A 26,291-nucleotide genomic window follows, 5' to 3' on the forward strand; every position below is an offset into this window, starting at 1 on the left:
TTTGCCGAACATTAATTACAATGCCCACATCACATCTAGTGCCGGCTGAATGTGGCTTCTTCCTGGGCCCAGGGACCATTTCTGGGAAGCAGAAGCCACATGGTGTTTTATCAAACATTTATGGCTTTTGGTTTAGGGGGGGTGAGTTTACAAGGCTGAGCAGTGGGAAATTAAATTTCTTGCATTTTGACTCAGTCCCTAATCATGCCACCAGCCAGGGGATTTATGAGGCTGTAAAGGCTTAAGTACATTGTAGCCTGGAGCCCTTGCTTATGGCTTCCGGCCTATGTCCTTGACAAGAAGCATCCTCCAGGAACTTGGGGCTCAACAGTCTGTTTGTTCAACACACACACACACACACACACACACACACACACACCAGGCACCCACTGTCCGTCAGGTGCTGGGATCTGCCTTCCTGTTGCCTGCAGCTTCCTAAAACTATAGGCATTGCTAAATGATTTAACAATTACAGAATTTCCAACTATGGTTAGGTGCGTGAGAGGAGGTTTAAGAAGATGTGAGGAGGGATCCCTGGGTGGCGCAACGGTTTAGCGCCTGCCTTTGGCCCAGGGCGCGATCCTGGAGACCCGGGATCGAATCCCATGTCGGGCTCCCTGCATGGAGCCTGCTTCTCCCTCTGCCTATGTCTCTGCCTCTCTCTCTCTCTCTGTGTGACTATCATAAATAAATAAAAATAAAAATAAAAAAAGAAGATGTGAGGAGGTCAAGTGGGTTGAATGGTAGTCTCCAAAAAGATATGTCTATGTCCTAACCTCTGGAACCTGGGAACATGACCTTATTTGGAAATAAAGGGTCTTTGCAGATGTAATTAAATGATGGATCTCAAGATAAGATTATCCTGGATTATCCAGCTGAGCCCCAAATCAATGACAAGTGTCCTTATAAGAGAGAAGAGGAGAAGGCCATGTGAGACAGTTGGAGTCACCAGCAGCTGGAAGACTCAAGGAAGGGTTCTTTCTTAGAACATCCAGAGGGATCAGGTTTCTACTGACACCTTAATTTGAGACTTCTGACTTTTAGAACTGTGAGAAAGTGAATTTATGTTATTTGAAGCAGCCAAATTTGTGGAAGTTTGATACAGCAGCCCCAGGAAATGAGTACAGGTGTAATAACAAATTTTGACCTCATCTGGGAACTCACAAGGATCTGTGAGGAAGAGACATTTGAGCTGGCAAATGTAGTAGGATAAGTAGCAGTTAACGCTGGCAAAAGGGGCTGGGCTGGAGGTGAGGGTGGGGACAGGGAGGAGAGGAGTGTTTCATGAAGAAACAGTATTTGCAGAGGCCCTGAGGTGGGAGGGACTGACCTTGCTTCATCCACAGCTGCTTTCAATGTTTTGGGAGCATCAAGCTCTGTCCTACCTCAGGACCTTTGTTTCCTTAGTCTGAGATGACCTTTCCTCCAGCTATTCCACATGCCTGGCTCCTTCTCATCTTCCAAGTCTCAGCTAAAATGAGAGTTTTGGCACAGCTTTTTATTACCACCCTAACTAAATATATTCCCTCTCTCATTCTTTATCCCTTCACCCATTTGTTCTCTTCCTAACATTGAAAATGACAGTAGCCAAGACTGAGCCCTCAGTATTGTCCTAGGTACTGGGCCAACTGCTTTACATATCTTATTTAATCCTCACAACAATCCCACAGAATGTATGCTATATTCTTGTTGTTTTTAAATCCCATCTTACAGATGGGAAAACTGAGGCATAGAGAGGTTAGGTCACATGGTAGCAAGGGATGGAGCTGGGATTTAAACCCAAGCAGTTTGGCACATGTTCAGCAAATACTTGGTGGCTGTCTCCTGCCTTCTAGACCTTGCTAGAGCTTTGAGCCCTCCCAGGAGCACTGTATCCCAACAGCCCACAGTGCTGGGTCCTGGGCCCCTAGGAGGAAAACATTAGTCCTTGATTCTAATTCCTGCCTGACCCAGAGTCTTCAAGGGAAGGGTACCTGAGAGCCCCTCTCAGCCTCTGTCCACTCCTTCCCTGCAGGTGGAGGGAAGGGGACCCCAATGCAATGTTGCTGAGATGCACAGGGGTCACTGCTACCTGAGAAACCTCCTCCTACCACACTAGGTGGGCCTAGGTTCTGAGGGGCTGCAGGATTGGATCCTAGAGCCAATGCCTACTGCTCCATTTCCTGGGAGCTGAGGCCAGTTTGAACAGTCAGACCAAAGGCCCCTGTCCTCCAGGAATCCAAGGTGTGCCTCCACAGGTGTCTAGAAGCACTAGTTAGCAATACCCACAACAGTGCATGAGCAATCGCCCTGAAGCACAGTGGTTTACCACGTTACAGCTCATCTGTGTTCAGTTGGAGCTGGGCCAGGCTGGGCTGGGCTCCAGGCTGCAGAGTAGGCTTAGGACTCCTCCATGCCTTTGCCTTCGGCCTCTTGGGACTGGGGGGCTATCCAGGGCATTATCTTCTGGGGCCACTGTCTGGAACACAAGATGCCAGCCGACTGCAGAAGGATATTTAGGACTTTGCACTTGCTATGTCCAATAGCACACTATTGGTGCAAGTCCACATCACATGACCGATCTCAGTGGAGCAGACACACTGCCTCCAGTGGGAGACACGTGGCAGAGGGTGTGGATGCAGGAGCAGGTGGAGGGTGGGCGCCCATCTGCAATCTCCCTCTGGTGCTCTCTGTTGACAGTTGGGGGCTCTTGGACTGGGACTTTCTCAGCCAATCCTGCTTCTGGATGGGGGCTTGGAGGAGGCTGGGAGAGTATTTAGGGGAAAGGTGCCAGAGCTTCATTCTGTCCCTTGCTTGTAGCTCTGTAGTCATGACTGGCTGCTCTGTGAGTGATAATATCCAGCATTAAAGCAGAGGATGGTGTAGTTCACAAGGGGGTGAAATTGTTAGTAGTATGGAACTGATGGAGAGGCAGGAAAAGGAGATCACCTTAACCATTCTGGTCCTTTCCTTTTTATTATTATTTTTTTATTTAAAGGAGTATGCTTCGGATTTATTTATAAAGAAAATCCTCTGATATTATTGCAGGGGAAGGAACATGTTCACCAGAGCATATAGATCTCAACATACTAATCACCATCAACTGCAGTCAAAGAGCTGGTGTGACTTAAAAAATATCTATCTATCATCTTTTTTACTGAGCTATAATCCACCTCATAAAATTCACCCTTTTTAAGGTATAAAATTCAGTGGATTTAGTATACTGACTAGGTTGTACAACCATAGCCACTATTTAATTCCAGAACGTGTCAACCAGCCCAAACAGAAGCCCACTTCCCATTAGTGACACCACCCCACTCGCACACCGGGCCATTCCCCCAGCCCCTGGAAACCACTAATCTGTTTTTTTTGTTTTTTGTTTTTTGTCTTACAGACTTGCCTGTTCTTGGCAGCTCGTATGTAAGATATTGTACACTATGTGGCCTTTCGTATCTGGCTTTTTTCAGTCAGCGGTGTTTCTGAGGTCCAGTCACCTTGTAACATGGGCAGTGCCTGATTTCCTCTCCATTGTCTCCATTTCTGGGGTGATTGTCTGCAAGGCTGTCTCCTGGTCTGCGACATCTCTTCCTGCCAGCCACGCTTGGTTTGTAATTCCCATTCCCTAGATACGGGGGAGGTAGGAGAAGCCCACTTATTCACTCACGCATTGACTTGCTGGTAATTGCGTCCCTATTGTTGTGCCAGGCGGCTGTCCTAGGTCCCTGAGGCATGGCAAGGAACAAGGCAGGCAAAGCCCCTGCCCTTAAGGAGGTGAGGACCAAGTGGAGGAGAAGAAGGCAGCAGTGTGCAAAGTGATGGAGAGGAGGATGGATGTTTTGAAAGCAGAGCAGCTTATGGGATGGAGTCTGGAAAATTCACAAGGACAGAGAGCTCAGCCTGGCTGGAGTGGGGTGGCAAAGGTATGGGGGGGTGAGCATCAGTGCTAATGACTTATTCATTATCTCTTGGGGTCCCTTGAAAAGTTTTTACCTGGGCAGGGGCAGGGCCTAATTTGCACTTAAAAGTTCCTTCAAAGGGTGCTCTGAGGACTGAACCAGTGGGAGAGGGAGCGCAGGGAATGGTACTGAACTATGCGTCCTACCCCTGCTGGATTCAGCAAAACATATGAAGAAATCAGGGCAGTTTCCAGCTTATGGTCTAGGTGGGGAGATGAGAGTTACCCAGAGTTTACAGTTGAGGCCTAAACAGCATGCAGATTCTGAGGGTGCCAAGATCGTCATCGGCCAAGGAAGCCCAATCAAGGAGGGCTTCCCAGCAGAGGCCCTGAACGAAGGCCCGTAGTCAGCTTGTAGAGACGTGGGGAAGAGGCACATCAGGAGCCAAAGCAACCCCAAAATGTCAAAACTCTCATAATGTCGAGCACCTGCTATATGCAAGGGACTTTGCTTTCTGCCCTGCAATCCTCAAGCCGCCTTATTAGTATCCCCATTTTATAGAGAGGGAGACTGAGGCTCACCACACACAGATGTAAATTGGCAGAACTAGGATTACTGCCCACACGAGTCACCCTCGCCCCCTGGCTTCCCCCCCCGCCCCCGCCCTCCTCTTCCCTCACCAGAGAGGATCTCAGGAGTTCCAGGCTCCAGCTTTGGCTCAGGGTGCTTTAAAAAAAAAAAAAATAGAGCCCTCTCTTTAATCTGTTTCTTCCTGGTCAGGAAAATTGCCCAAGATGGGGTTAAAGAGGCCCTGGCCAGGCCAGGAAGATTCCTCCTCCCTGTTTATCAGATGATTCTGCTACCGGTGTGAAATCTTCATGTCAACAATAACAAAGATCAGGGTGGCCTATCCATAAACACCGCCTTTCCATAATCCTAACAACTCTAAAGTATCAATCAGGGCTTGGGACTCCCTGTTTTGCCATTCTTGGCGTGCATGCCCCAGGGAAGAAGGAGTAGACCGTGTGCTAAATCCGGGAGGGAATGTCCCTGTGTATGTTTCTTCCTGACATAAAACTGTTTAAATGCAATTGACGGAAGTGGTGATTTGTCCCCTTAGAGATCTTGCAGCCTCCTGACTTCTGGCACAGCCTGGCCTAAGAGCAGATGAGGCCAAAGGGGAGGACATGACAGCAGGTGGCCGTGTGTAGGGAGCCTGGGGAGCAAGAGGTGGCTGTTGCACTGCCAGGAGCAACCATCGGTGTTTGTCGTGGGGGTGGCATCCTGCAGGTGGGGACTTGGAGCCGATGTCCTAGCCGAATGCAATGTGAGCAACAAGGGAACTCTGATTGTTCCAAGTAACTAACTTTCAGGGATAGATTGTCACTGCCTCATGACTGGGCCTGTCCTGGCCACCAGTAGGTACTCTGTCTGGGTGCGGTGAGAGAGGGAGTTGTCGGGGGCAGAAGGTGATTTCATTCCTCCAGGTGAGAGGGGCTGCTGCTGGCTGGGCTGGAGTTCTGCTGCGCACATGGGGAGAAAGGGAGGGAAACCCTGACATGCAGGGTGCCAGAGACCAGGGCTAGAGAATGAAGGGAGGAGAGAAAGCATCACTTCTGCTGCACTTGTTGGAAGAGCTTTCAGACCACCAGCGTTCCTCCCACCATCTCCTATTAGAGAATAACTGCTCTGGAGAAATGGGTCTCTGTTTCCACTCCTCCTAAAGGCAACAGAAAGTTCACTCCAGAGAAGTGAGGGCCCCAGGCCTGCCTGTCCCACGGCAGAGGTGAATCTGTCCCGTGGTGGAGATGAGGTCTGTCCCACGGCAGAGGCAAGGTCTGTCCCACAGTGGAGGCGAGGTCTGTCCCACGGTGGAGGCAAGGTCTGTCCCATGGTGGAGGTGAGTCTGTCCCATGGTGGAGGTGAGGTCTGTCCCACGGTGGAGGTGAGGTCTGTCCCACGGTGGAGGTGAGGTCTGTCTGTGGTGGAGATGAGTCTGTCCCATGGTGGAGATGAGGTCTGTCCCACAGCGGAGGCGAGGTCTGTCCCACGGCGGAGGTGAGTCTGTCCCACGGCGGAGGTGAGGTCTGTCCCACGGTGGAGGTGAGGTCTGTCTGTGATGGAGATGAGTCTGTCCCATGGTGAGATGAGGTCTGTCCCACAGCGGAGGCAAGGTCTGTACCATGGCGGAGGTGAGTCTGTCCCACGGCAGAGGTGAGGTCTTTTGGCAACATTGTCAGCAAGCGGCTGTGGCAGGTGCTGGTCCTCTGACCTCCTGGCGGGTGGTAGAGGAATTGTCTTTGGCTTGATTATATCACCTGGCTGCCCCCAAAGAGGTGAGAAAATAGACCTAAATCCCTCTGGCTTTCTGCCTCACGCTCCCCTGTCCCTTGCCTAAGTCACAGCTCAATCAGAAGATGGCTTTTTAGCACAGCTGCTGCGAAAATGGGCTAGCAGGGGAAAATCTTATTAGAAGGGGAATTGTGTCAGGAGGCAAGAGAGCGAGAGATGCAATTTAGCACGATTTGGTCTCATGAAAATTCGTGTGCATCTCTGTAAAGGAACAGCACTGTTTAGACAGGACAAAGGAGAGAGAAACCCCGCAGGTGATCCTGGGGACCCAAGGAGAGGCGTCACGTAGCTTTGGATGTGTGGTTTGCTGCTCCCACTGCTGCCTTTCTCCGGAGAGCTTGGAAGCTGGGTGCTGGTGCCCATTCCAGCGGGATGTGCCCTAGCGTTTGTCCCAGCGTGTAGAGCTGCTCCATCCAGTATGGAAGCTACTAGCCATGTGTGGCTGTTTGCATTCATATTAATTAAAATGAAGTAAAATGAAAACTTGAGTCCCTCAGTTGCATTCATCAGGTTTTAAGTACTCAGTAGCCACATGCAACTAGTGGCTACCAGATTGGACAGTACAGATAAAGAACACTCCTCATATGGGGGAAAATTCTGTTGCCCATTACTGGTGCCCCCTGCCAGGAAGACCTAAAACACAAGATGTTCAAAGAACAAAAAGACAGGGGACCTTCACTAGCTCTAACTTAAGGAGCCTGTACACCTCTCAGTTCCGTCTCCCACTGAGTCGTAGAACTGGGGTTAGAACCCAGCTCTCATTTAATTTCAGAGCAAGCGCCCCCGTCTTTAACCTCTATATAGCACAGACTGCCCCAGGTTGCTATGAAGTGGCTCATTTTGCTAAATTCTCCCCAAGCTAGGGAGCTGTAGTATTTATCCACTAACTCTGACAACTCATCAACTGAGGGATGCTCTCCCCAGGGGCGTAGGTGGCATTGATTCCAGACACTGCTGACCTGCCCTGGGCAGCCAGAGAAAGCCCAAGGCAAGGAGCTGGACCTGGCACGGCAGTTGGAAGTTGGGTTAGGGTGCCAGACGCGGTAAGCGTGCAAGAATATGGGAGGGCACCCAGAGCGCTAGAGAATGAGGTCAGACATATCTTGGTGGGGGGCCAGGGAACATGGGCTCTGACACTTCCTAGCTCTCTGGCCCCTACATTTTCTCTTTTTGCCCCATCTAATCTCTCTCCACAATCAGGGAGTTCCTTTAAGATATGAATCAGATCCTGTCACTCCCCTGCATAAATCATGTCCATGATTTCCCATTGATTTAGAATCTGATCCAAATTCTGTAAGGGCGCTCATGATCTGGCTCATCATCTTTTGCTCCCCAATGTTATCTTTCTTCACACCTCTTCTCGGTACTTTCACGGCCCTTGTCACCCCCTGGAACTGTTTCCTTGTTTCCTTTCCCAGTTATTGCCAACAGCCCTCCTAGACTGGAGGCTTCACAAAGGTAGGGCAGGCTTATTTGATTCCTCACTATATGTACCAGTGCCTGGCACACCCAGAGACTCCATGAATACTTGTAGAATGAAAGAAGTAAGAGTCTTGTGCTTGATGCTTAGCCTCTGTGACCTTCCGTTTCTTCACCTGTAAAATGGGAAGGAACCCAGAAATAACTTGTAAGATTATTTGTAAGGTAGAAACAGAGAGATGAAAAGTGCACAGCAATGCTAGGCACTCCAATTGGGAGTTATGATTATTACAGAAAAGCTGTAAGTTCAATACAAGTAACTTTTTCCCCCAGAGCCATTTGAAAGAAAGCTGCCAACCTGATAACCCATCACCCCTGAATATAGTAGAATTTATTTCCCTAATACAAGAAGCTTCCCAGATAATCACAATAAAACTATTAGGATCAGGATGTTAACCCTGATACCTTACTAACCTCTAATCCTCAGACCATGTTTCAGTTTTGCTGTTTGTCTCGATAATGTCTTTTGTTGTAGAAGGGTCCAGTTTGGGATTGTCCATTGCCTGTAGGTGTCCCATCTCTTGAGTCTCCTTCAGTCTGGAGCATTCTTCATTCTGCATTCTTAAATCTTTTGAAGGGCACAGGTCCATTATTTAGTAGACTGTCCCTCAGTTTGGCTTTGTCTGATATTCCTTAAGATTAGCTTCAGGTCATGGGGCACCTGGCTGGCTTGGTCCATTAAGCATCCATCCGGCTCTTGGTTTCTGCTCAGATCATGATCTCATGGGTCATGAGTTTGAGCTTTGCCTTGGGGTCCAGGCTCAGCAGGGAGTTGGCTTAAGATCCTTTCCTTTTGGGCCCCCTCACCCCTGCCCCTCCCCCTCTGCCCCGTGACCTCTCTCTCAAATAAATAAATGAATCTTAAAAAAAAATAGGTTATCTTCGGGTTGTGCATCTTTGGCAGGAACAGCGCAGGAGCGATGCTGTGTCCTCATTGAATCCTGCCAGGTGGCATGTAAGTTCTATTTTTTCTGTTACTGATGTGTTGCTCACTTTGGTCATGTGACCAAGGTGGTTTCTGCCGAGGTTCTTTGCTGTGAAGTTACTCTTTTCCTCTATCTTAGAATTTTTGTGGGGAAGTTTTTTGAAACTGTGTACATACTGTCACCAAATACTTCATGCATTCATTCATTTATATCAGTAAGAACTCATTCTTTGCTATTTTACTTAGTGGATTTAATACATTACTATCATCATTTGTTTTAGAGCTTCAACTGCCTCATTTTTGGCCAGTGAGAATCTGTTCAAGCTGCCTTCTGTGTCACTTGGTATGGCCTCCATTTTACTCTGGGTTCTGCTTTGCTTTTTGGCACCGCAAGGTGTTCTAGGCTCACCCTGTATTTTCTCTGAGCCAGCCCTGGAATCAACAATTTCTCAGGGGGGCCCTGGTTCAATTTAGTGGAGAATATTTAGAAGTAAAGATTTTGGTGTTGGTGTGTGTATTGCTGTTGGGGCATCACAGTTCCAAGGGCCTCTCCATGGACAAAGCTAGGGGATGTTTATGTGTGTACACATACATGTTTACATCTATATTTGTTTCTAGATTTTTTTCTATATATTGAAAACCATCAAGTCACATTGATCCTTCTGATTCTAATCTGTCACTTTAGAGTTCATTCTGATTTTTTTCTCCCTTCTATAACTCTCTTCTGATGTAATTCTGGTGATTAGAAACTGGCTGCCATTATCCTCAATATATTTAATTGTCTGACCGATGAAACAGTTGTCCTGTTAAGGTTGCCACCTCTGCCTTTCGTAGACTTCCTTTCACCCTGCCTGTTCTCACCCCACAGGCAGATGCTCTCTTCATCCCACTTGGGCTTTGATGATGATCATTACTGTTACTGTTGTAATTGTTGCTGTTGTTACTAACCATGGCAGGTTAGTGGGACTGAGGAATAGATAGGATTCTCATTTAGATAGTCTGCTTTCATTTAGCCAAAGAAGCCACTTCTGGAGGCTTGTGGATATGTGTATTTTTTATATTCATAAGATGCTTCTTCCTAGCCCCCTCGAAGAGGTCAAAGCAATTAAAAATCCTTAATAATTACCCAACATTCAGAAATTGATGGCTGATTTCAAGTGCTGTGCCTTTTATTCTTTCACCTCCCCCACAGAAATCTAAGGGAAGAAAAGTAAGTAGCAGCTGAAATGATCCCCCACTCACTTTTCTATAAAGAGGAAAATTAGCTGCTCTAATAATCATGAATATTAATGTATAGCCAATTGCACTCAATTAAAATGATGATCTATAATTTTGCCTCAGAGCTTTATGGAGGCCATTTCAATGACTACTGAGTGGAATTGGGTGCTTTTCAGAGTTTGTGGGTTTGGCTTAACTCTCTCATCCCCATCACTGACTTCCATGTGGGATGGACCCCAGGTTCTTCCCTGGTCGTATTGCTCAGCCCTTGGAGTGCACATTGTCTCTGTTTTTAGGGTCCAGGATGTGTCATTGTCATGGCAAGTTTATGAGATTCTGCACAGCTCACACTGATTCCCTTATTCCTGAAAATGATTCCTCCATTGCTCCTCTGATACTTGAGTTTCTCATAATTGGTCAGTGGAGTTCCCCTCTCAGGTGCCTTGGTGGCTCAGTTGGCTAATCATCTGCCTTCTGCTCAGGTCATGATCCCAGGGTCCTGTGATCGAGCCCCACATGGGGCTCCCTGCTCAGCCAGGAGTCTACTTCTCCCTCTCCCTCTCCCTCTGCCCTTCCCCCTACTCATGCTTTCTCTTTGTCTCTCTCTCAAATAAATAAAATAAACCTTTAAAAAGAATAGAATTCCATGCTCCCTGTCCAGAGCTGACTGGCCAAAAGTAGAAAACCCTAGCCCCAAATAGGCCAAGTGGAACCTCTTCCCTGGGAACTTGAGATTTGGACTAAGAAGATTTAGTGTCAAAAGGATGCTTTTGAGCTAAAGTATAAAACTTGGGAGCTGTAGGCAGCTACCTTATCTCTTGTCACCTAAATTGGACAACCCATGTTTGGGGAGAGACACAGGCTGAAGGGCAGAGGTAGAGAGGAGACGGGCATCCTGAGTGCCTTCTCCTGCTCATTCAGGTCTCTCCTGAGCCCTGACAGGTCTCCACCCTGGGTTCTTTGTAATACTCCATACCTTTACATGTCCCCTTTTATTACTAATGTTAGATTTAGAAAGCTTCTGATACCTGTCTCCAGAGAGTCCCAGCTGACAGTTGTCCATGGACAGGCCTCTGTTCTTTCTGAGCCCTGAGCGGGCATTCCTGCCAGTCCTCACTGTTCACAGCAGTGCTGTCTTAAACAGAAGAAAGGCCCAGTCTAACCCAGGGAATGGAGCATTGGTCATAGCTTCCAGCTCTCAGGTTCTATTTCTATCTATGCATCAACAATTCTGTTAAAAGAGAAAAAAATAAGACAACATAAGATCGGTTCAGTGGAAAAAAATCCCTGAGAAGGTTTGGTGGTTCTGATCCAAACAGTGGGTTGCCTAACATGTTATTTTTTAGCTAATTGTTTGGGGTTCTTGCAGACTCAGCTGCCGTGTGCCAGTGGCTCTCTTATGCTGTTTCCCTACATGCCCTGGCACTCTCCATCCCCTTTGCCCTGCTGTATTTCTTCTTAGCACTCATCATTGCCTGATATCACAGTGCCTATGCTAGCTTTTTGTGTGTCGTCTCTCTCAACTAAACAGAGACCTTGTCTGTATTGTTCACTACTGTGCACCAGTACCTAGAACAGGGCCTGGCATGTATTAGGTGGCCAATGAACATTTGCAGAATGAAGAAATGAATGGATGGATGCATGGATAAATTTAACCTCTCTTTAGTAGGCCCCAATCAGAGGCTCTAGCTAATGACCAAACACATCACAGGGGCTTGGATGGCCTTTTGCTTAACCTTCTTCCCAGTATGCAGAGGCTATTCATAAGGACAAGTGGCTTTTCCTGGTGTGTCCAGAAAATGTGGCTCAGCCTTTGGACTCAGTATACCTGGGTTTGAATCCCAGCTCTGCCACACCTGTGTGTCCCTTGGGTAAATTACTAAACTTCTCCAAGCTGTATTTCTTCATCTTTGGATTGAGGATGGTAATAGTTCCTATCTCATCGAGTTGTTGTGCAAACTCAATGGGCCTTTGAATGTTGATTTCTTAGCCTTGTAGCTAGCCATATAATGCTTGCTCAATAAGTGTGCATTTTTATTATAGCTGCACTAAAGAGACATCCCACCCCATTGTTGAGCAGTTCATTCATCCATTAGTACACAAATCGATTAGTTAGCTCAGCCAATATGTACTGAGCATCTGTGTGTGCATTAGGTTCCAGGTATATGAATATGGTGGTAAGACAATTCACATTTCCCAGGGAGAATTTGTATCATAGAAGAGAACTGTCAGAGAGATTACCTAAGGCATTATTATCTCATGTGCTTGCTGGAGCCATCAGCATAGGTACTTAGGGTAGGGTTTTGAGATAGGACCCAGGATGGTTTAGAGAAATATTGGTAATTACGACACATGGATTCTGGTTTCAACTTGCTCTTTGAACTGGGGAAATGTACTTCACTTTGACTATACCATTTTCCCACCTGAAATAAATGAGTGTGGCACCAGATCACTTAGCCTCAAGCCTTGATGTACATCAGAGTTATTTGAGGCAATGTGTTAAAATGCACAATCCAGGGCTCTACCCTGCAGAGAATGATTCAGATGTCAGAAGGAGCAGTGTTCTAGGCTATTCTGGTGCCTGGGCCCTCGGAACACACTTTGAGGAACTGTGAACTGAATGATACTTCACACTTCCCCTCTGTGGTTCTGGCACTCTTAAACACAGCACAGTCTCCAGCTTTAATACTCAGCCTTCTGTAGAAGTCAGAATATGGTGTAGCCTCCTCATTCAACCTTTAAGTCTTAGGGAACTTTCCATGGTTCTGAAGTCAGTTCCTGGGCTCTGTGAGTGAGCAGCTCTGGGTGGCACCTTCTGGGTGGCTGTTCCTTCACAAAGGGAGATCAAATCAACTGTAAGGTCTCTTCCTCCTGTGCTGAAGTTGTCTCAGCCTTCCCTCTGCTTGGTGAAAGAAGAAAGCTGCGTTCTTGTTTCCTTGCCAAGTTGCCAGTGCCCTGGTTTCCATGACAGCAGAGAGGAATGGAAGCCAGGCTCTCACCTCAAAGGAATTAAAGCCCACCCTCTTGGAGAACAAACAATGATTCCAAGAGAGTTCTGGAAATTGGAGAGTGTTTGTTTTGATTCATCCAGCTGCACAGTATGGGGCTCTAGGAAGGAGAAGGTATGAGGAGCACTGAAGGGAGGGGTGGTTTTATAAGAGCATTTGTGGGTAGGGTAATCATAATGGTTATGGCAATAGCAGTGAAAACAAGTCCACCACACTTTAAAATTTGTGGCAGCCACTTTAGGCTCTCAATGCATCCTATGGCTTTTACACAGGAAGAAATGGAGACCTCAAGTGGAGATGTGATTCATACACTACTTTCATGCTGTCTCTTTAGTGCTTGGGGCTTCTTATCACTTGACCAGGACTTCCCCAGCAATGCCCAAGCATGGGCTCTCCTCATCATCAAAATCCACTAGTCCCCTGTCTCATTGTCTCTCATTTGCAGAGCAATGACACACCTGAGAAGCCAGTCTTAGCTAGAGAGCAATAATGAGTCAAAGGGCTATCTTCTCAGGTCAAGTTTATTTCTAGAGGCAATATCTTAATTCCAATTTATGACTCTAATGGCAAAAGTACTGACACTTTGCCAGAGTAGGGAGGAAAAGGATTTTTGAATACAATGTATTTCCCTATTCTGCTTATGTGAAGGGCTATTCTGATTCACTTAAGCTTAGAGAACTAGTTTCGTGTTCATGTTTCCTCAGGACAACCCTATGGTAGGTACTGTTATGGTCCACATTTGACAGATGAGGAACATGAGGCCTGGAGATGCTAAGAAACTTGTCAAAGTTCAACACTGCTAGGACATTACCAGATTAGAGATTGAACCTAGGTCACTGGTACTTCAGTTAGATATGAGTGACCAGTTCACCTAGATAAAGAGCCAGAATAAACCCTTAAGGCACCCAGCTTGCTTGAAGCCAAAGAGCACTTCACAGGAGTCTTCTGTGGTTAATTTCAAAGTGATTTCCTTAATTGGGAAGGTCTTGATCACAGAAAGGCATCTGGAGAGAAGGGGTTTGGATTGGGTTGGGAACAGCTACCCCTCACAGGGTGACAATGCAGTTGGCTGAATTCTGAGGTGGGTAGTAAATACAAAAGGCTTGTGGTCATAGCAACAAAACAAAACAAAGCAAAACAAACCCCTGAGTTTCATGCTTTACCATTCTGGGACAGCCTGACAGTACCTTTAGACTTATCCCCTAACACTCTTGAGGGTTGGGTGGCAATATCAGGAGAAGATTTCATCTATGTAGAAATTCCAGTGGTATGACTGGGGAAAGAATTAGGGCCATGCAATCATAAGAATTTAGGATCTTCATGTCTTGAAGGTGAATAGGACTTTGGAAATAGCCAGGTCCAGTACATCAAAACGTATTTTTTTTATTTCTTACCAGTTCTATATAAGATGATTTATGTGTTGTATTAGTTAGGATAGGCCCACTAATGCTGCAGTAACAAGCAAACCCAGAAATCTCTGTGGCTTCACACAACAAAGCTTTATTTCTCCTGTGTGAATTCTGGTGACGGTTAGTCGACTCTCTAGGTGGTGGTCCTTCATGCAATGACTTAAGGACTCAGGCTGCTTTGATATTTTCTGATGCTACCATCTCGTTATGTAGCATCCAGGTCATGAGGCAGAGGAGGAGAGAATTGAAGGGCTGCACATGTTGAAAGAAAAAGAAAAAACTACAGACCCACGATTTTACAATCTTTGTCCTAAATCAGAACTGACTCACAGGAAGGAACGAAGAGGGTATTCACCAACTAGGGGCTTGAGACCAGCCATCTCATTTTCTTGACATATCACAATCACAGATTTCCATTTTTCCCTGAATATAATCCAAGACCACCTCCAAGGTGTGCTCTGTGGTCAGCATGGGAGAAGGTGCCTCAACATTCAGGAAGGGAAGCTGAGGCTTCATGATTTGCAGTAGAGGAGGGGAACATAGACCTTGTAGCAAATCCCCAAAAGGGCATTTGAAAGGGATACTGATAGCATGTATTCGAAAGGTGTAGCCAAAGAGAAACACAAATGCATACGTGCACACAATACACAAATGCACCGAGGCTATTACAAAAAGACACACAATTCACACACATATCTGAGCAAACACTGGCACACTCACACCCACAGCGATACACCGACACTCGCCTCTTCTCTGTGATTAATCTCCCCAAGGCTAGGAGGAGAGGCCAAGAGGTCCCTGAGGTCCCATGGGGACAGTGAACTAGGCCTGGAGTGTATAAATCTGGAGTTGGCAGAAGAATGGACTCAACCACCCACATTTCTCTCCTGCTGGTGCCCCATAAATCTCTCCTGGCCCCTAACTACTCCCCCCTGCAGCAATCCTGGCTGCCACCTCTCCCCGGTTTACTAGATTTAGGTGCTGGAGTGGTTTGTTTTCTCCCCACTCTGGCAGAGCTTGCCTGACAGGGGCAAATTTACCATCCCCAGAGCCTACAGAATCAATATTGCTTTCTTCCTGCCGGAGAGAGAAATTGGGACTTGGGGGGAATCATCCATGGTTGGTTTGACATGGGCTTCTGGTCCTTGCAGAGCAAAGGGAAGGGATTTCCAAGACAGGGAGGGATGGATCCTCTCCCCAGCTCAGTGTGGACCCCTTCTCCCCTGCACCAAGCTTGTGATATGGGCGCGGGTGTACCCCAGGACCTCAGGTCAGGGCTGGATGCTGGAAGGTGGAACTCTACAGGTGTTGGCTATTTTTCACAGACCTATTAGAGCATCCTATAATGTTAAAATTTTTTTTTTAATTTTTTATTTATTTATGATAGTCCCAGAGAGAGAGAGAGAGAGGCAGAGACACAGGCAGAGGGAGAAGCAGGCTCCATGCACCGGGAGCCCGACGTGGGATTCGATCCCGGGTCTCCAGGATCGCGCCCTGGGCCAAAGGCAGGCGCCAAACCGCTGCGCCACCCAGGGATCCCCCTATAATGTTAATAATAAAGACAAGAGCCATAAACCTGACTCAGAGAGAAGCGTTCTCAGTGATGTTGCAAGCTTTGGCTGCTGAGTCTCTGCTCACTTCATTAGTAGAGGTCCCAGCTTTTCTGAACAGCCATGACTGGACTCATGGGGGCTCATGCCAAGTGACAAACAATCCTGGATGTGGTGGTGTTGATGGAGGGTAGGGATGGCTCTGGGCCTGCTGCCCTGCTTAGCTGACTCTTACTTGAGTGTTTGGAGCTGCAGCATGCATGTGGGCGTGGGGAGCCCAGACAGGTCTCCGTTCTCTCTGTCCCTCCCTCCTGCCCTCCCCCACCCTCCCTTTCTTCTCAGGTATTTACTGAGCACCTATTATGTATTGGATGCTTGAGCAAAATAGACCTGGGCCCTGCCCTGGTAGCATTTGTGTGGTGGTCTGGGAAGACAGACAATCAACAAATAGACAGGTGAACAAGGTGGTTGCAGATGGTGAGAAATTCTTTGAAGGCATGACGCAGCTGATGAGATGGGAATGACTCCAGGGGGGTCGGGGATTTTACAGGGACTCAGGGAGGGCCTCTAGGAGGAGGTGACATCTGAGTTGCCACCTGAAGGGGGAGAAAGAACTAGCTGTGCAGACACCTAGCAGCTGAGAATTCCAGAGATAGGGACCAGCAAGGGCAAAGGCCAGGGGATGGGGTGGAGGGAGAGCTGGGGGGCTTTCCAGGAACAGAGAGGACAGGGTCCGTGGGGACAATGCTATAGCAGACGAGGTCACAGGAGCAGACAGACCGTGCTCTGCCTCCTAGACCAGGGTGAGAAATGGATGTTTTATTTTAAGTGCCACCAGAGACACATGATCCAATCGGTATTTTCAAGAGAGGACTCTGGCTGCTACGTGTGTGACCAGCCTGCGGGGGAGCAAGTGTGCAAGCGGGGAGCTCACCGAGGCTGAGGCAGCAGAAATCCTGGTGCCTTGGCCTCGCGTGGCCTCAGTTAAAAGGAGGAACTGGATCCCCAATATATTTTGAAGGAAGAGCCAACAAAACTTGCTGACAGGTTGATAGGACTGGGGGTAAAGGTGAAAGATTTGAACTTGTCTGTCTTAATTTGGGTGCGATGCTATTGTAATATTAACCTTCCCTTGATGATTATGGTTCCTGCACCTCAGATTTCCGGGAGGGCAGGAGGGATGGGCTGTAGTGGAGGCTGAGTGAAGTGATGTCAGAGATCACAGAGATGGACTCATTCGGGGATGTTGGCTAAATCACGCCCCCACGCCCCATCCTCCGCCTCAGGTGTGGGTGATCACAGTGTCTTAGCAGAAGGAGGCTTTGAGGGTCACTTGGATGCAGGCACCGGGAACATGCAGAGTGCAGGAAGCACAGAGCAGAGGTGTGCCTGGTAGGATTACATCAGGAAGGATCTACCTCTTTGCTGGCGGGCCCTTCCTCCCCTCTGCTCTCCTGCTGGGGTGCTGAGGACCCCCTTCTCTGTCAGATGGTACCAAACAGGACAATGGATGAAAACATACAGTGAGAGAGAGAGAGAGAGAGAGAGAGAGAGAGAGAGAGAGAGAGAGATGGGTGAGTGAGTCGTTTGGGTGCTGTGGTGACATTCAGCTCTGGCAGCTGTGACAGAGGACAGTGATGTCACTCCAGACGTTGCTTCTGAAAACTGGGGCCAAGCCATTCACGACTGAGAAAACCTCCCACAAATAGGTGTCCTTTTCCTCGGAGCAAACAGGTTGTTCATTAGTCTGCTAATTAGCACTGACCTCGCTTCCAGAATAACCCTCAGGACAGGAGTCCTCCCTCCTCCCCCCAGCCTCCCAGCAAGGCTAGCCACGTCATTCCCACTCGGCCACGCTGGTGTCCACTCCTCCGGCCGTTCCCTCTCTGTCCTTGGCTTGCTGAGCCAGGGGGGACCTCTCTGCTCTCCAGAGCAACAGTTTGTTTCTCGATCCCCTCGTTCACATTCCCACCTCACCGCGTGAACCCTCACAGAGGCCAGTGTGCTATTCCTCTTCCGTATTTTAACAGGAGCCTCCATGAACACAGTGTTTAATCATATGAGTGACTCTAATGGAGAACATTCTGGCAATCTGATAGACTGATGGATAGAATACCTTAGGGCTAGGCAGCCATTCCGGGTGTTCGATAACATTTCCCCTGTATTCATAAAAGCTGTGTGTGCTCAGTGTGTGACTCTTGGAAAACACAGAAGGGCACAAAGAAAATGAAATAACAGAATCCTTTATAATTCCTCCAGTCACAAATTACCACCAGCAACACACACACACACACACACACACACAATATATATATAACCAAAAATAGCACATTGCATATCCTTCTGTAGTCAGTGGTTTTCACGTGGCACTATATTGTGAGCACACACTCACAATGATACTCTTCTAAACCATGATTTTTTTTTCCCCACACAGGAAAGTTTCAAATAATGCAAAACATAAAAGGAAAACAAAAAGGTCTGCTGTCTTCACAAACCTCAGAATAACCATTATTACTTAAAAATATTTTGTAGGCTCCCCCCCGCCACCATGTGTATGTCCCCTGGAATGTAATCCCTGCAAAGTCTTGGCTTGTTTTTCCCACTTCTGTGTCCTCAGCACCCAGACTGATGTTTGACATGTAGTAGTGCTCAGTAGATATGGTTGAAGGAATGAAAAATATAAATGTATATTTAATAGGATTCTTGGAGTAGAATCAACTTGCACATTTTGGGGAAATGCTTGGGAAAACCCTAATTTATTTATTTTTTAAAAAAGATTTTATTTATTTGAGAGAGAGAATGAGAAAAGAGCATGAGATGGGTGAAGGACAGAGGAAGAAGCAGACTTCCCTCTAAGCAGGGAGCCCGATGCAGGGCTCAATCTTGGGACTGCAGGATCATGACCTGAGCCGAAGGCAGATGCTTAACCAGCTGAGCCACCCGGGCACCCCAGAAAACTCATATTTAAAACATTACATGCATTTCCTACTTTCTGGGAGGGAGACTGGAATTTCTGTTTGAGAAGGAATATCCCTTGATTCTGTGTGTGAGCACTCAGTGAGCAGAAAAGAAAAATATCTATCTACAGTTCTTGAGGGAGACCCTGAAAACCCAAATGCTGAAACCAGAGACAGGGCTGTTAAGTGTTCTCAGAAGAATGTAATGCAAACCGTGTGTGTGCGTGTGTGTGCACGTGTGTGTGCTAGCAGATGTGCCCCTGCAGTGTTGGAGAAAAATCTGTTTCTGAACTTGGAAGTGGGCTGCTTCAGGCCTGAATGTGCCTGTTTGCTTGTGGGAAATGGGGTGTATATTCTCCCCTAAGCATTTGCTCACTGATGGTGGGGATGAGAGCCAGATGGTGGCAGGAGGGATGTGCACATTTGATCTGGCGAGGAGGACTCAGGCCTCCAGCATTGGTCTCCTTTCCAGTGGTGATGTATAAGACCCAACAGACAGACTTGGAACTATCCTACAGGCAATGTGGTTGTCTTCTTTGGGCCACGAGATTCACTGCATGTGACACTAGGACTTCTCCATGGGGGAGCAGTTCCCCTGGTTCATGAGGAGGTATTGTTGGTCTATTGGCAAGAAGTCTTCTTCCTCATTTTTCTTGGCCCAGAAGGAGCTGGGTGGGAACTTGGAGGAGTGGATACCACCCCCCACTCCCCCCAAAAAAACATCATAAGTGCTAAGTGAGCAAGCTCCTTGCCATGGAGTTTGGATGTGGTGTCCGCTCTTCAGGATTGAAAGAGAGGAAACTTTCTTAACAATGGTTCAAAAGTAATCTTCATGTTACTATGTCTCTTCTCTTATCTTGCCAACTGTAGTAATTTCAAAGTCTGAGGACCTGTCAATATTTGGAATGCAAATATCCTTTGGTCCACAAATGCCACCTCTAGGAATCTCATCTAAATACTAGTGTGATGGACATGTATTGGCATTCTTTGCAGCATCAAACCAAAAGGGTTGTTTGCAATAGCATAAAACAGAATAAACTAGGTGTCCATCTCATGGGGATTATTAGACAAACCATGGTGTGTCCCCACTAAAGTGAGGCAGATCCATACTTGTGGATGTGGATGTTTCTCTGATACACAATGCTAAGGAGCAATTCATAGAGAGTGATCCCATTCATTCAAAAAGCAAAAAGCCAGTGCAGAACTATGTTTCTGTGTGTATGTAAGTGCATACAGAGAGAACACTCTGCAAAGGTGCCTGCTTACACAATAAGGGGGGGGGGTGACTTCTAAGGAGGGCAGTGGGATTCTGTGTAGGGTCTATATAGACACTAATGATGGCAATTAAAATATCAGGCAACATGGCTGAGTGCTTGTTCTGGGCCACACATTGTTGAGGGGCTTTATTTGAATGAGTTAACCTGTCCAATCCTAATAATGACCCTATGGATTAAGATTAGGATCCTTATTATGATGCAGAAACAAAGGCACACCTCCAGGGGGCGCTATATACATAGAAAACAATAGGAACTGTGGCCTTGAATTTGTGATGGGCAGGGGCACATCAAGAAAGAAGTCAACAGTGCCCACTTAAGAGGTGGAGTCAGGATTTGAACCACTATGCGCTGCTGCCTCTACTACCTACCCCATCCCCCACTTAAAACTAATTTTTAGAATGGGATTTTCGTGTATTATACATGTGTAAAAACAAGCCAACCCTACAGCCTGGTTTCACTTGGATATTTTCGAGGTCTGTGTGGGGAATTTGGATGGCGGAACAGCATCTTGCCTCCTGGGCCAGAGGTGGGAGTCATACCTGCAGAACACAGAGATGGGGTGGCAGGAGGCCAAAGTCAAAAGGACATGTGGACTCATTCCTGAACTCAGTAGGTTCTTGAGGAACCCTTAGAAAAAGAAAGGACTGGGCAGCCCGGGTGGCTCAGTGGTTTAATGTCTCCTTCGGCCCAGGGCGTGATCCTGGAGACCCGGGATTGAGTGCCATGTTGGGCTCCCTGCATGGAGCCTGTTTCTCCCTCTGCCTGTGTCTCTGCCTCTCTCTCTCTCTCTCTCTCTCGTATCTCATGAATAAATAAATAAAATCTTTAAAAAAAAAGAAAAAGAAAGGACAAATTCTAAGCAATTAGGCTGCTGTGGGCTTGTGCCTTGATAATTTAGGAGTAAAGGGAACTCTCTTTAAGGAATAGAAGACTTTATTTTATATTTACAGGTTGGTGACTCCTGGGGCATGAGGGATTACATAATAATACCACCTATAAAACAAAAATGGGATGGCATAGTACATGCTAACTGCTTTTTCATTCAATGTGTCATGAAATGATACTGGGCCTCCTTTGAAAAAAGATAAGGTAGCTGTGTACTCTGTATTACTGTCTATAATTTGGGGGTGGACTATAATTTGCTTCCTAATTCCCTGGAGAGTACTGATGTCACTGTCTATACAGTGCTGCAGGAACATCCTGGGGCTGCAGTGACTTTGACAAATGTATATCTAACTTACTCAGGAAGCTTATAAAAAATGCAGATTTCTGGGCTCACTCTGTAGAATAACTATCTACTGCTATGTAACAAATTACCATGAAACATAACAGCTTAAAACAACAGTGAATTTGTGCCTCACATAGCTTTTGAGGGTCAGGAATCAGGTAGCATCTTAGCTGGTTGGTTTTGGCAGGTGGTCTCATGAGGTTGCGGTCAGAGTGTGAACTGGAGCTGGGCTGCGGCTGGGGCTCTCTCACATGGCTGTCAGCAGAACTCAGGTCCTCAGCGTATGGAAGCCTCCATAAGGCTGATTGAGCATCTTCATGACATGGCGGCTGACTTCCCCAGAACAAGTGATTCAAGAGAGAACAAGGTAGACAATGTGATGTTGTTTATGACCTGGCTGCAGAAGTCAGCTCCCACAATATCCTACTGGTTACTGAGTGTTTGTCCATGTGTTAAAAACCTAATCCCCAATGGGATGGTTTAAGAAGTGGGGCCTTTGGGAGGTAATTAGGTCATGAAGGTCTTCATGAATGGGATATTTATAAAAGGGACCACAGAGATTTCCCTTGCCCCTTTCTCCCAGGTGAGGACATAGCAAAAGGATGGTGATCTTTGAACCAGGAAGTGAGCTCTGGCACTTTGATCTTTAACTTTACAAGTCTAGAACTTGTAAAATAGTTTATTGTTTACATCAACCCCATCATTTGGCATTTTTGTTATAGCAGCTGGAGCTAAGACAATAGGGCAGGCCTAGTCAAGGATGAGGGACTGGACACAAGATGCAAATACTAGAGATTCACTGGGAGGCAGGAATCACTGGGGACCATCCTGGAAGCCGGATGCCACTGTCTGAGAGAGTCTGATTTCACAGGTGTGTGGGGTAGAGCTTAGGAAGTAACTGTTTTAAACAAGCACCCAGGTGACTGCTGCATTAACCCAACAAAGAATTACTGGCTCAGTGATCAGTTCCCCTTCCAGGTGGCTGCAAAATAGGCACCTGAAATTTGATTTTCCTGGGTTGTGAGCAAGGGATGAGGAATGCTATTTGGTTGCTTTGATTGATACATATAGTAGAAGAATTTGGACATTCCTGAAAATGACCCCTGGGCCTGTAAATGGACCTCGGTAGAAAAGACAGTGCGTAGATGTGCTGAGTGATGTAAGGGTCCCCACTCTGGAGACAGAGTGACTGAGAATTTGGGTTTTTCTTGACCCTTTCTTCATCTATAAAATAAAAGTAATTATTACAGTGAGTGTGTTTCACTTTGAGATTTAAAAAAGAGTAAAAGACCCACATGATCATTTTGGGGGTCGTAGGGCCCCGTGAGAATTACATGATAGCTGTGGATCCTGCAGGGACACCAGTTATGCATTCCTGCCTGGCGCACCTTTCTCCCCTCCTGGTAACATCACTCTGATTTATAGTGAGGAGCCATCTCTTCTTTGATTAGTCCCATTCTAGGCTACCTGCATAGGCAAGGTGAGGCCTGACCAATCAGAGCACCTACCCATCCCCCAGCACAGTGACTGGCTCACGTAAGGCACATGACTGCAGAGCTGGTCCAATGCTTTCCAGGACTAAGGCAAGAGATACTAGGAGCCCGATCTTCTTTTTCTGCTGGAATGTCTCTCTGGCTGGTGGCATGTAAGCAAGGACCTGTGTCAGTCATTGTTATGCTGGAGGACACACCAACCTGAGAATGAAGCCAACACACAGATACAAAATAGAAAAGAACCAAGTATTGATGCTGTCTTGTGAGTGCCTGGATTAAGCCACACTTAAACTTCCAGGTTACACCAGGCAGTAAATTCTCCCTTTAGGCTTAATAACTTTGAGTTGAGTTTCTGACACTTGTGAAGTCTTGCATAATACAGCAACTGAAGTGAGACCATTTTGAAATGCTAAAAGCCCCAAATAGATGCAAATTATCTGTATTAAATTTTCATGCATTTGCTACCTTTGATGGTGAGGAGGCAAGGTGATATTTTCCTGGATCACTCTCCCATCCCTTTGGGAAAAGTAATTGTTTTGTTTTGAGAAGCAGACATTTGGCCACTACCAGAGAAATAACACAATTCTGTTTCTCAGAGTGTGAACATGTCTCCAGAATGGCATATTTGCTGTGCTAGACTGAACACGTATTGAGCACTTGCTGAAGACTAGGCATTCTCCTTTACCAAAATTAACTTGTTTCAGATTCACAGAAAAAAAACCTCAACCAAACCATGAATAAATAGAATTTACAGTTTTGACGTTTTCTTTCCCCACTAGATGATTGGCTCTTGCTACTGGCTTATATTAGAATTTGGTATGAGATGGTAGTTGACTTAGCACAAAGTTTTATAAGGCAGGATAATTCATTGAGATATTAATTTGTGTTTTGTTTTTCTACAGGAAAAGAATCAGAATGCAGGGGAGTTGTTTGTCAATTCTCCTCTGTACTAGATACTGCTAGTAAAGGGGAAAAGCGGATGGACACGAGGTAGACAGGATGTGCCATGTCTGCTACTATGGTACTCAATAAATGTTTGTTTCCTTCTCTCTTTCCTTTTCCATCTTGTTACACATTGTGACAAACTGGACAAGTAGTCATCTGCAGGCACAAATGTCCCAGGGGGAGTTGAAAGCTACTCTATAGCCAATGACCTACTTACAAAGCCCGTGAATTCACATCAGGCAGAGGACTGGGTTAATGAGAGCTTTCAGGGATGCTGTAGGAGAGTGAAGGGCTCTGATTCCACTGCCTGTCACAGAACATCTCCATTCATAGCTCGATGATGATGTGCAGCCTAGATGATGCTGGTCTTAGGTCTCAAAGGGAGAGACAGGGAGACAAGTACCTTTGAGGAATAGGGGAATATCAGATACAGTGGGAGTGGAGGGAAGGAGACTCCTCAACACCAGAAGGGGATTGGTTGGCTCTCTACAGATGCTGTGATGCTCTGTAGGGTCCTGAGGGGATGGCTGGAACCCCACTGGTGGTTGGGATGGGGTGGTGTGGAAGGACTGGGATGCTCCAAAGGAAGATGGGCCCTGATTACTGGGGCTTTCAGTCTGCACAAAGATTTCTGTGGCCAAATTTACACAATTCTGTAGAGCTGGATGATAGCCCATCAGCCACACATAGGGAACTGAAGACCAGAGGCCTAGCCTTTGTTTCCTGAGCCCCACATTAAGCCTCTCAGATTCCAGTGCCACCTTAGAAAGGTGGGAGAACCACCTCCAAAATATGGAGATTGAATTTCTCACTAACGCCATAGGTAGGAGAGGGGAGGTTTGTCAGAGTTGATTTTTAAAAAAAATGAGCATGGCATTCATTGTGTATTTGATTGTGCAACCTGGGTCTTATAGACAGAGCTGCCATTGAATGTGTACTTACGCCAGGCACTGTGCTGACTCTTATTCTTATAACTTATGGTATTGCCTTTACTCTTCAAAGCAAGCCCATGATAGTAGGTATTATTACATTTTATAGATAAGGAAACAGGGAGTTTAGATTGCTTGTTGTAGTGTATGCTATTGGTGCCCCTCTGCACTTACTCTGTTAGGTCTTACCATTTCATGGTTCTAATTGCCAGCATGTGCAGCTTTTTCCCCCCAAGGGATCTCATTGACCACCAGAGTCCCCATGCATAGCAGGCCAGAAGTGGCAGGGATTTAATGCCCCCAGGGGCAGCCCTTGAATAATGACTTATAGGAGGAGTTGGTGTATAAATACCCCAGCTCCCTTGTTCCTTGGATGAGTTACCACTGAGGCAGTGTTCAGCACTGGCTCCCAGGGGTCTCCAGAAGAATTCAATTCCAGTTGCACATCTTGGTAGCTACCTTAATATACACCCTGCATGACCCCTGTCCCCTGCTGGTACTTCAAGAGGTCACCTTCTAAATAAACTACTTGTACTCCAATTCTTGTCCCAGAGGAAATTTCTGAGTGATCCCAAATGGAGACATTTGCCCATGAGAGTGAGTTGAGGAGCTGAGATTTGAACCCTATTCTGAATCTCTCTGATGCCTGTGCACTTAGGCACTGCTCTAGAGCACTCTTTTAAGCTCAATATACCAGCATTTCAAATATCTGCAAGGACATCATTATGTATAAGTTCTCTGCCACTCAACAAACATGCAAACAGTGATCTCACTGGATGTATGCACATAGGATGAGCATATTTTTCACAGATGCCCAGTCTTTTTTCACAAGTGGAATGGCAGGAGGGTGGATTCCAGAGGCCAGTTGCAGAGTGGAGTTCTGTGCTTTGTTGGGAAGGAGGAAGGAGGGGTCTGGTACTCAAGAAAGAGCCCATGTGCTAATGCTGGCTCTAGTTAGCATGCTGCCTGAGTACCTCTTCTCCAAGCTGGCCATCTCTCAGCTGGGCGATAAAGTAATTTAACTAGGGCTGTCTTTCAGGCTAGAGTTTCTGGAGATTGCTCCTCATTTATCACAGAGGAAAAATTGGGATCTGCAGCCCGTGGGCTGCCAGCATCATCTAGGCTGCGTCATTGATCTTTGAGTGGTGAAGTTCTGCAATGGGTAATGGAGTCAGAGCCTATATGCTCCAGCAGCCATGAAAGCTCGTCTCGACCCAGTCCTCTGCCTTATGTGAATTCTGTGGCTTCATGTTTAGTCATTGCCAATGGGGTGGAAGTTGATGGACCCTAGAAAGATCCTCTGCCTACACATGCCTGCTCTGCTGGTTTGTCATGATGTCTCTCAAAAGAGAAGGGAGAGGGAAGTGAAGGAAATTTTTTTTTGAGTACTATCGCAATAGAAATTCTATTATTTGCCTATCTGCAGGGGTCTGCAAACTTTTTCTGAAAAGGGCCTGAGAGTAAATATTTTAGACTTTTTGAGCTACATGGTCTCTGTGGCAATTGCTCAACCTGCTGTTCTAATACAAAAGCAGCCAAAGACAATGAAGAACAATGCATGTGGCTGTGTTCCAATAAAACTGTATTAAAGATAAAAACAGGCTGTGGGCTTGATTTGGCCAGCAAGTCAACACTGGCATACAGCA

The 26,291-nt window shown here is 46.7% G+C and overlaps 2 long non-coding RNA genes across 4 annotated transcripts in view; one reads left to right on the forward strand and one right to left on the reverse strand.

The window, feature by feature from the left end:
- Window positions 1–5,485: 5,485 nt before the first annotated feature.
- LOC140619499 (uncharacterized) lies at window positions 5,486–12,820 on the reverse strand. Of its 2 annotated transcripts, none has more exons than XR_012019370.1 (3): window positions 12,586–12,820; window positions 10,878–11,080; window positions 5,486–7,822 (listed from the first exon to the last, which is right to left on the reverse strand). It is a non-coding gene; the product is annotated as an uncharacterized lncRNA (long non-coding RNA). The 2 variants fall into 2 exon arrangements; XR_012019369.1 differs by having other exon boundaries at window positions 12,273–12,817.
- LOC140619501 (uncharacterized) overlaps window positions 12,174–26,291 on the forward strand; it is a 65,080-nt gene continuing 50,962 nt past the window's right edge. Inside the window, exons 1-2 of one of the 2 annotated variants that reach the window (XR_012019378.1) lie at window positions 12,174–12,971; window positions 21,466–21,645. This is a non-coding gene — a long non-coding RNA (uncharacterized lncRNA). The remainder of the gene's footprint in view (window positions 12,972–21,465; window positions 21,646–26,291) is intronic. The other variant, XR_012019377.1, reaches the window with a different exon arrangement.

Source organism: Canis lupus, chromosome 27 (assembly GCF_048164855.1).
Source record: "Canis lupus baileyi chromosome 27, mCanLup2.hap1, whole genome shotgun sequence".
In the NCBI taxonomy this organism is placed as follows: Eukaryota; Metazoa; Chordata; class Mammalia; order Carnivora; family Canidae; genus Canis; species Canis lupus.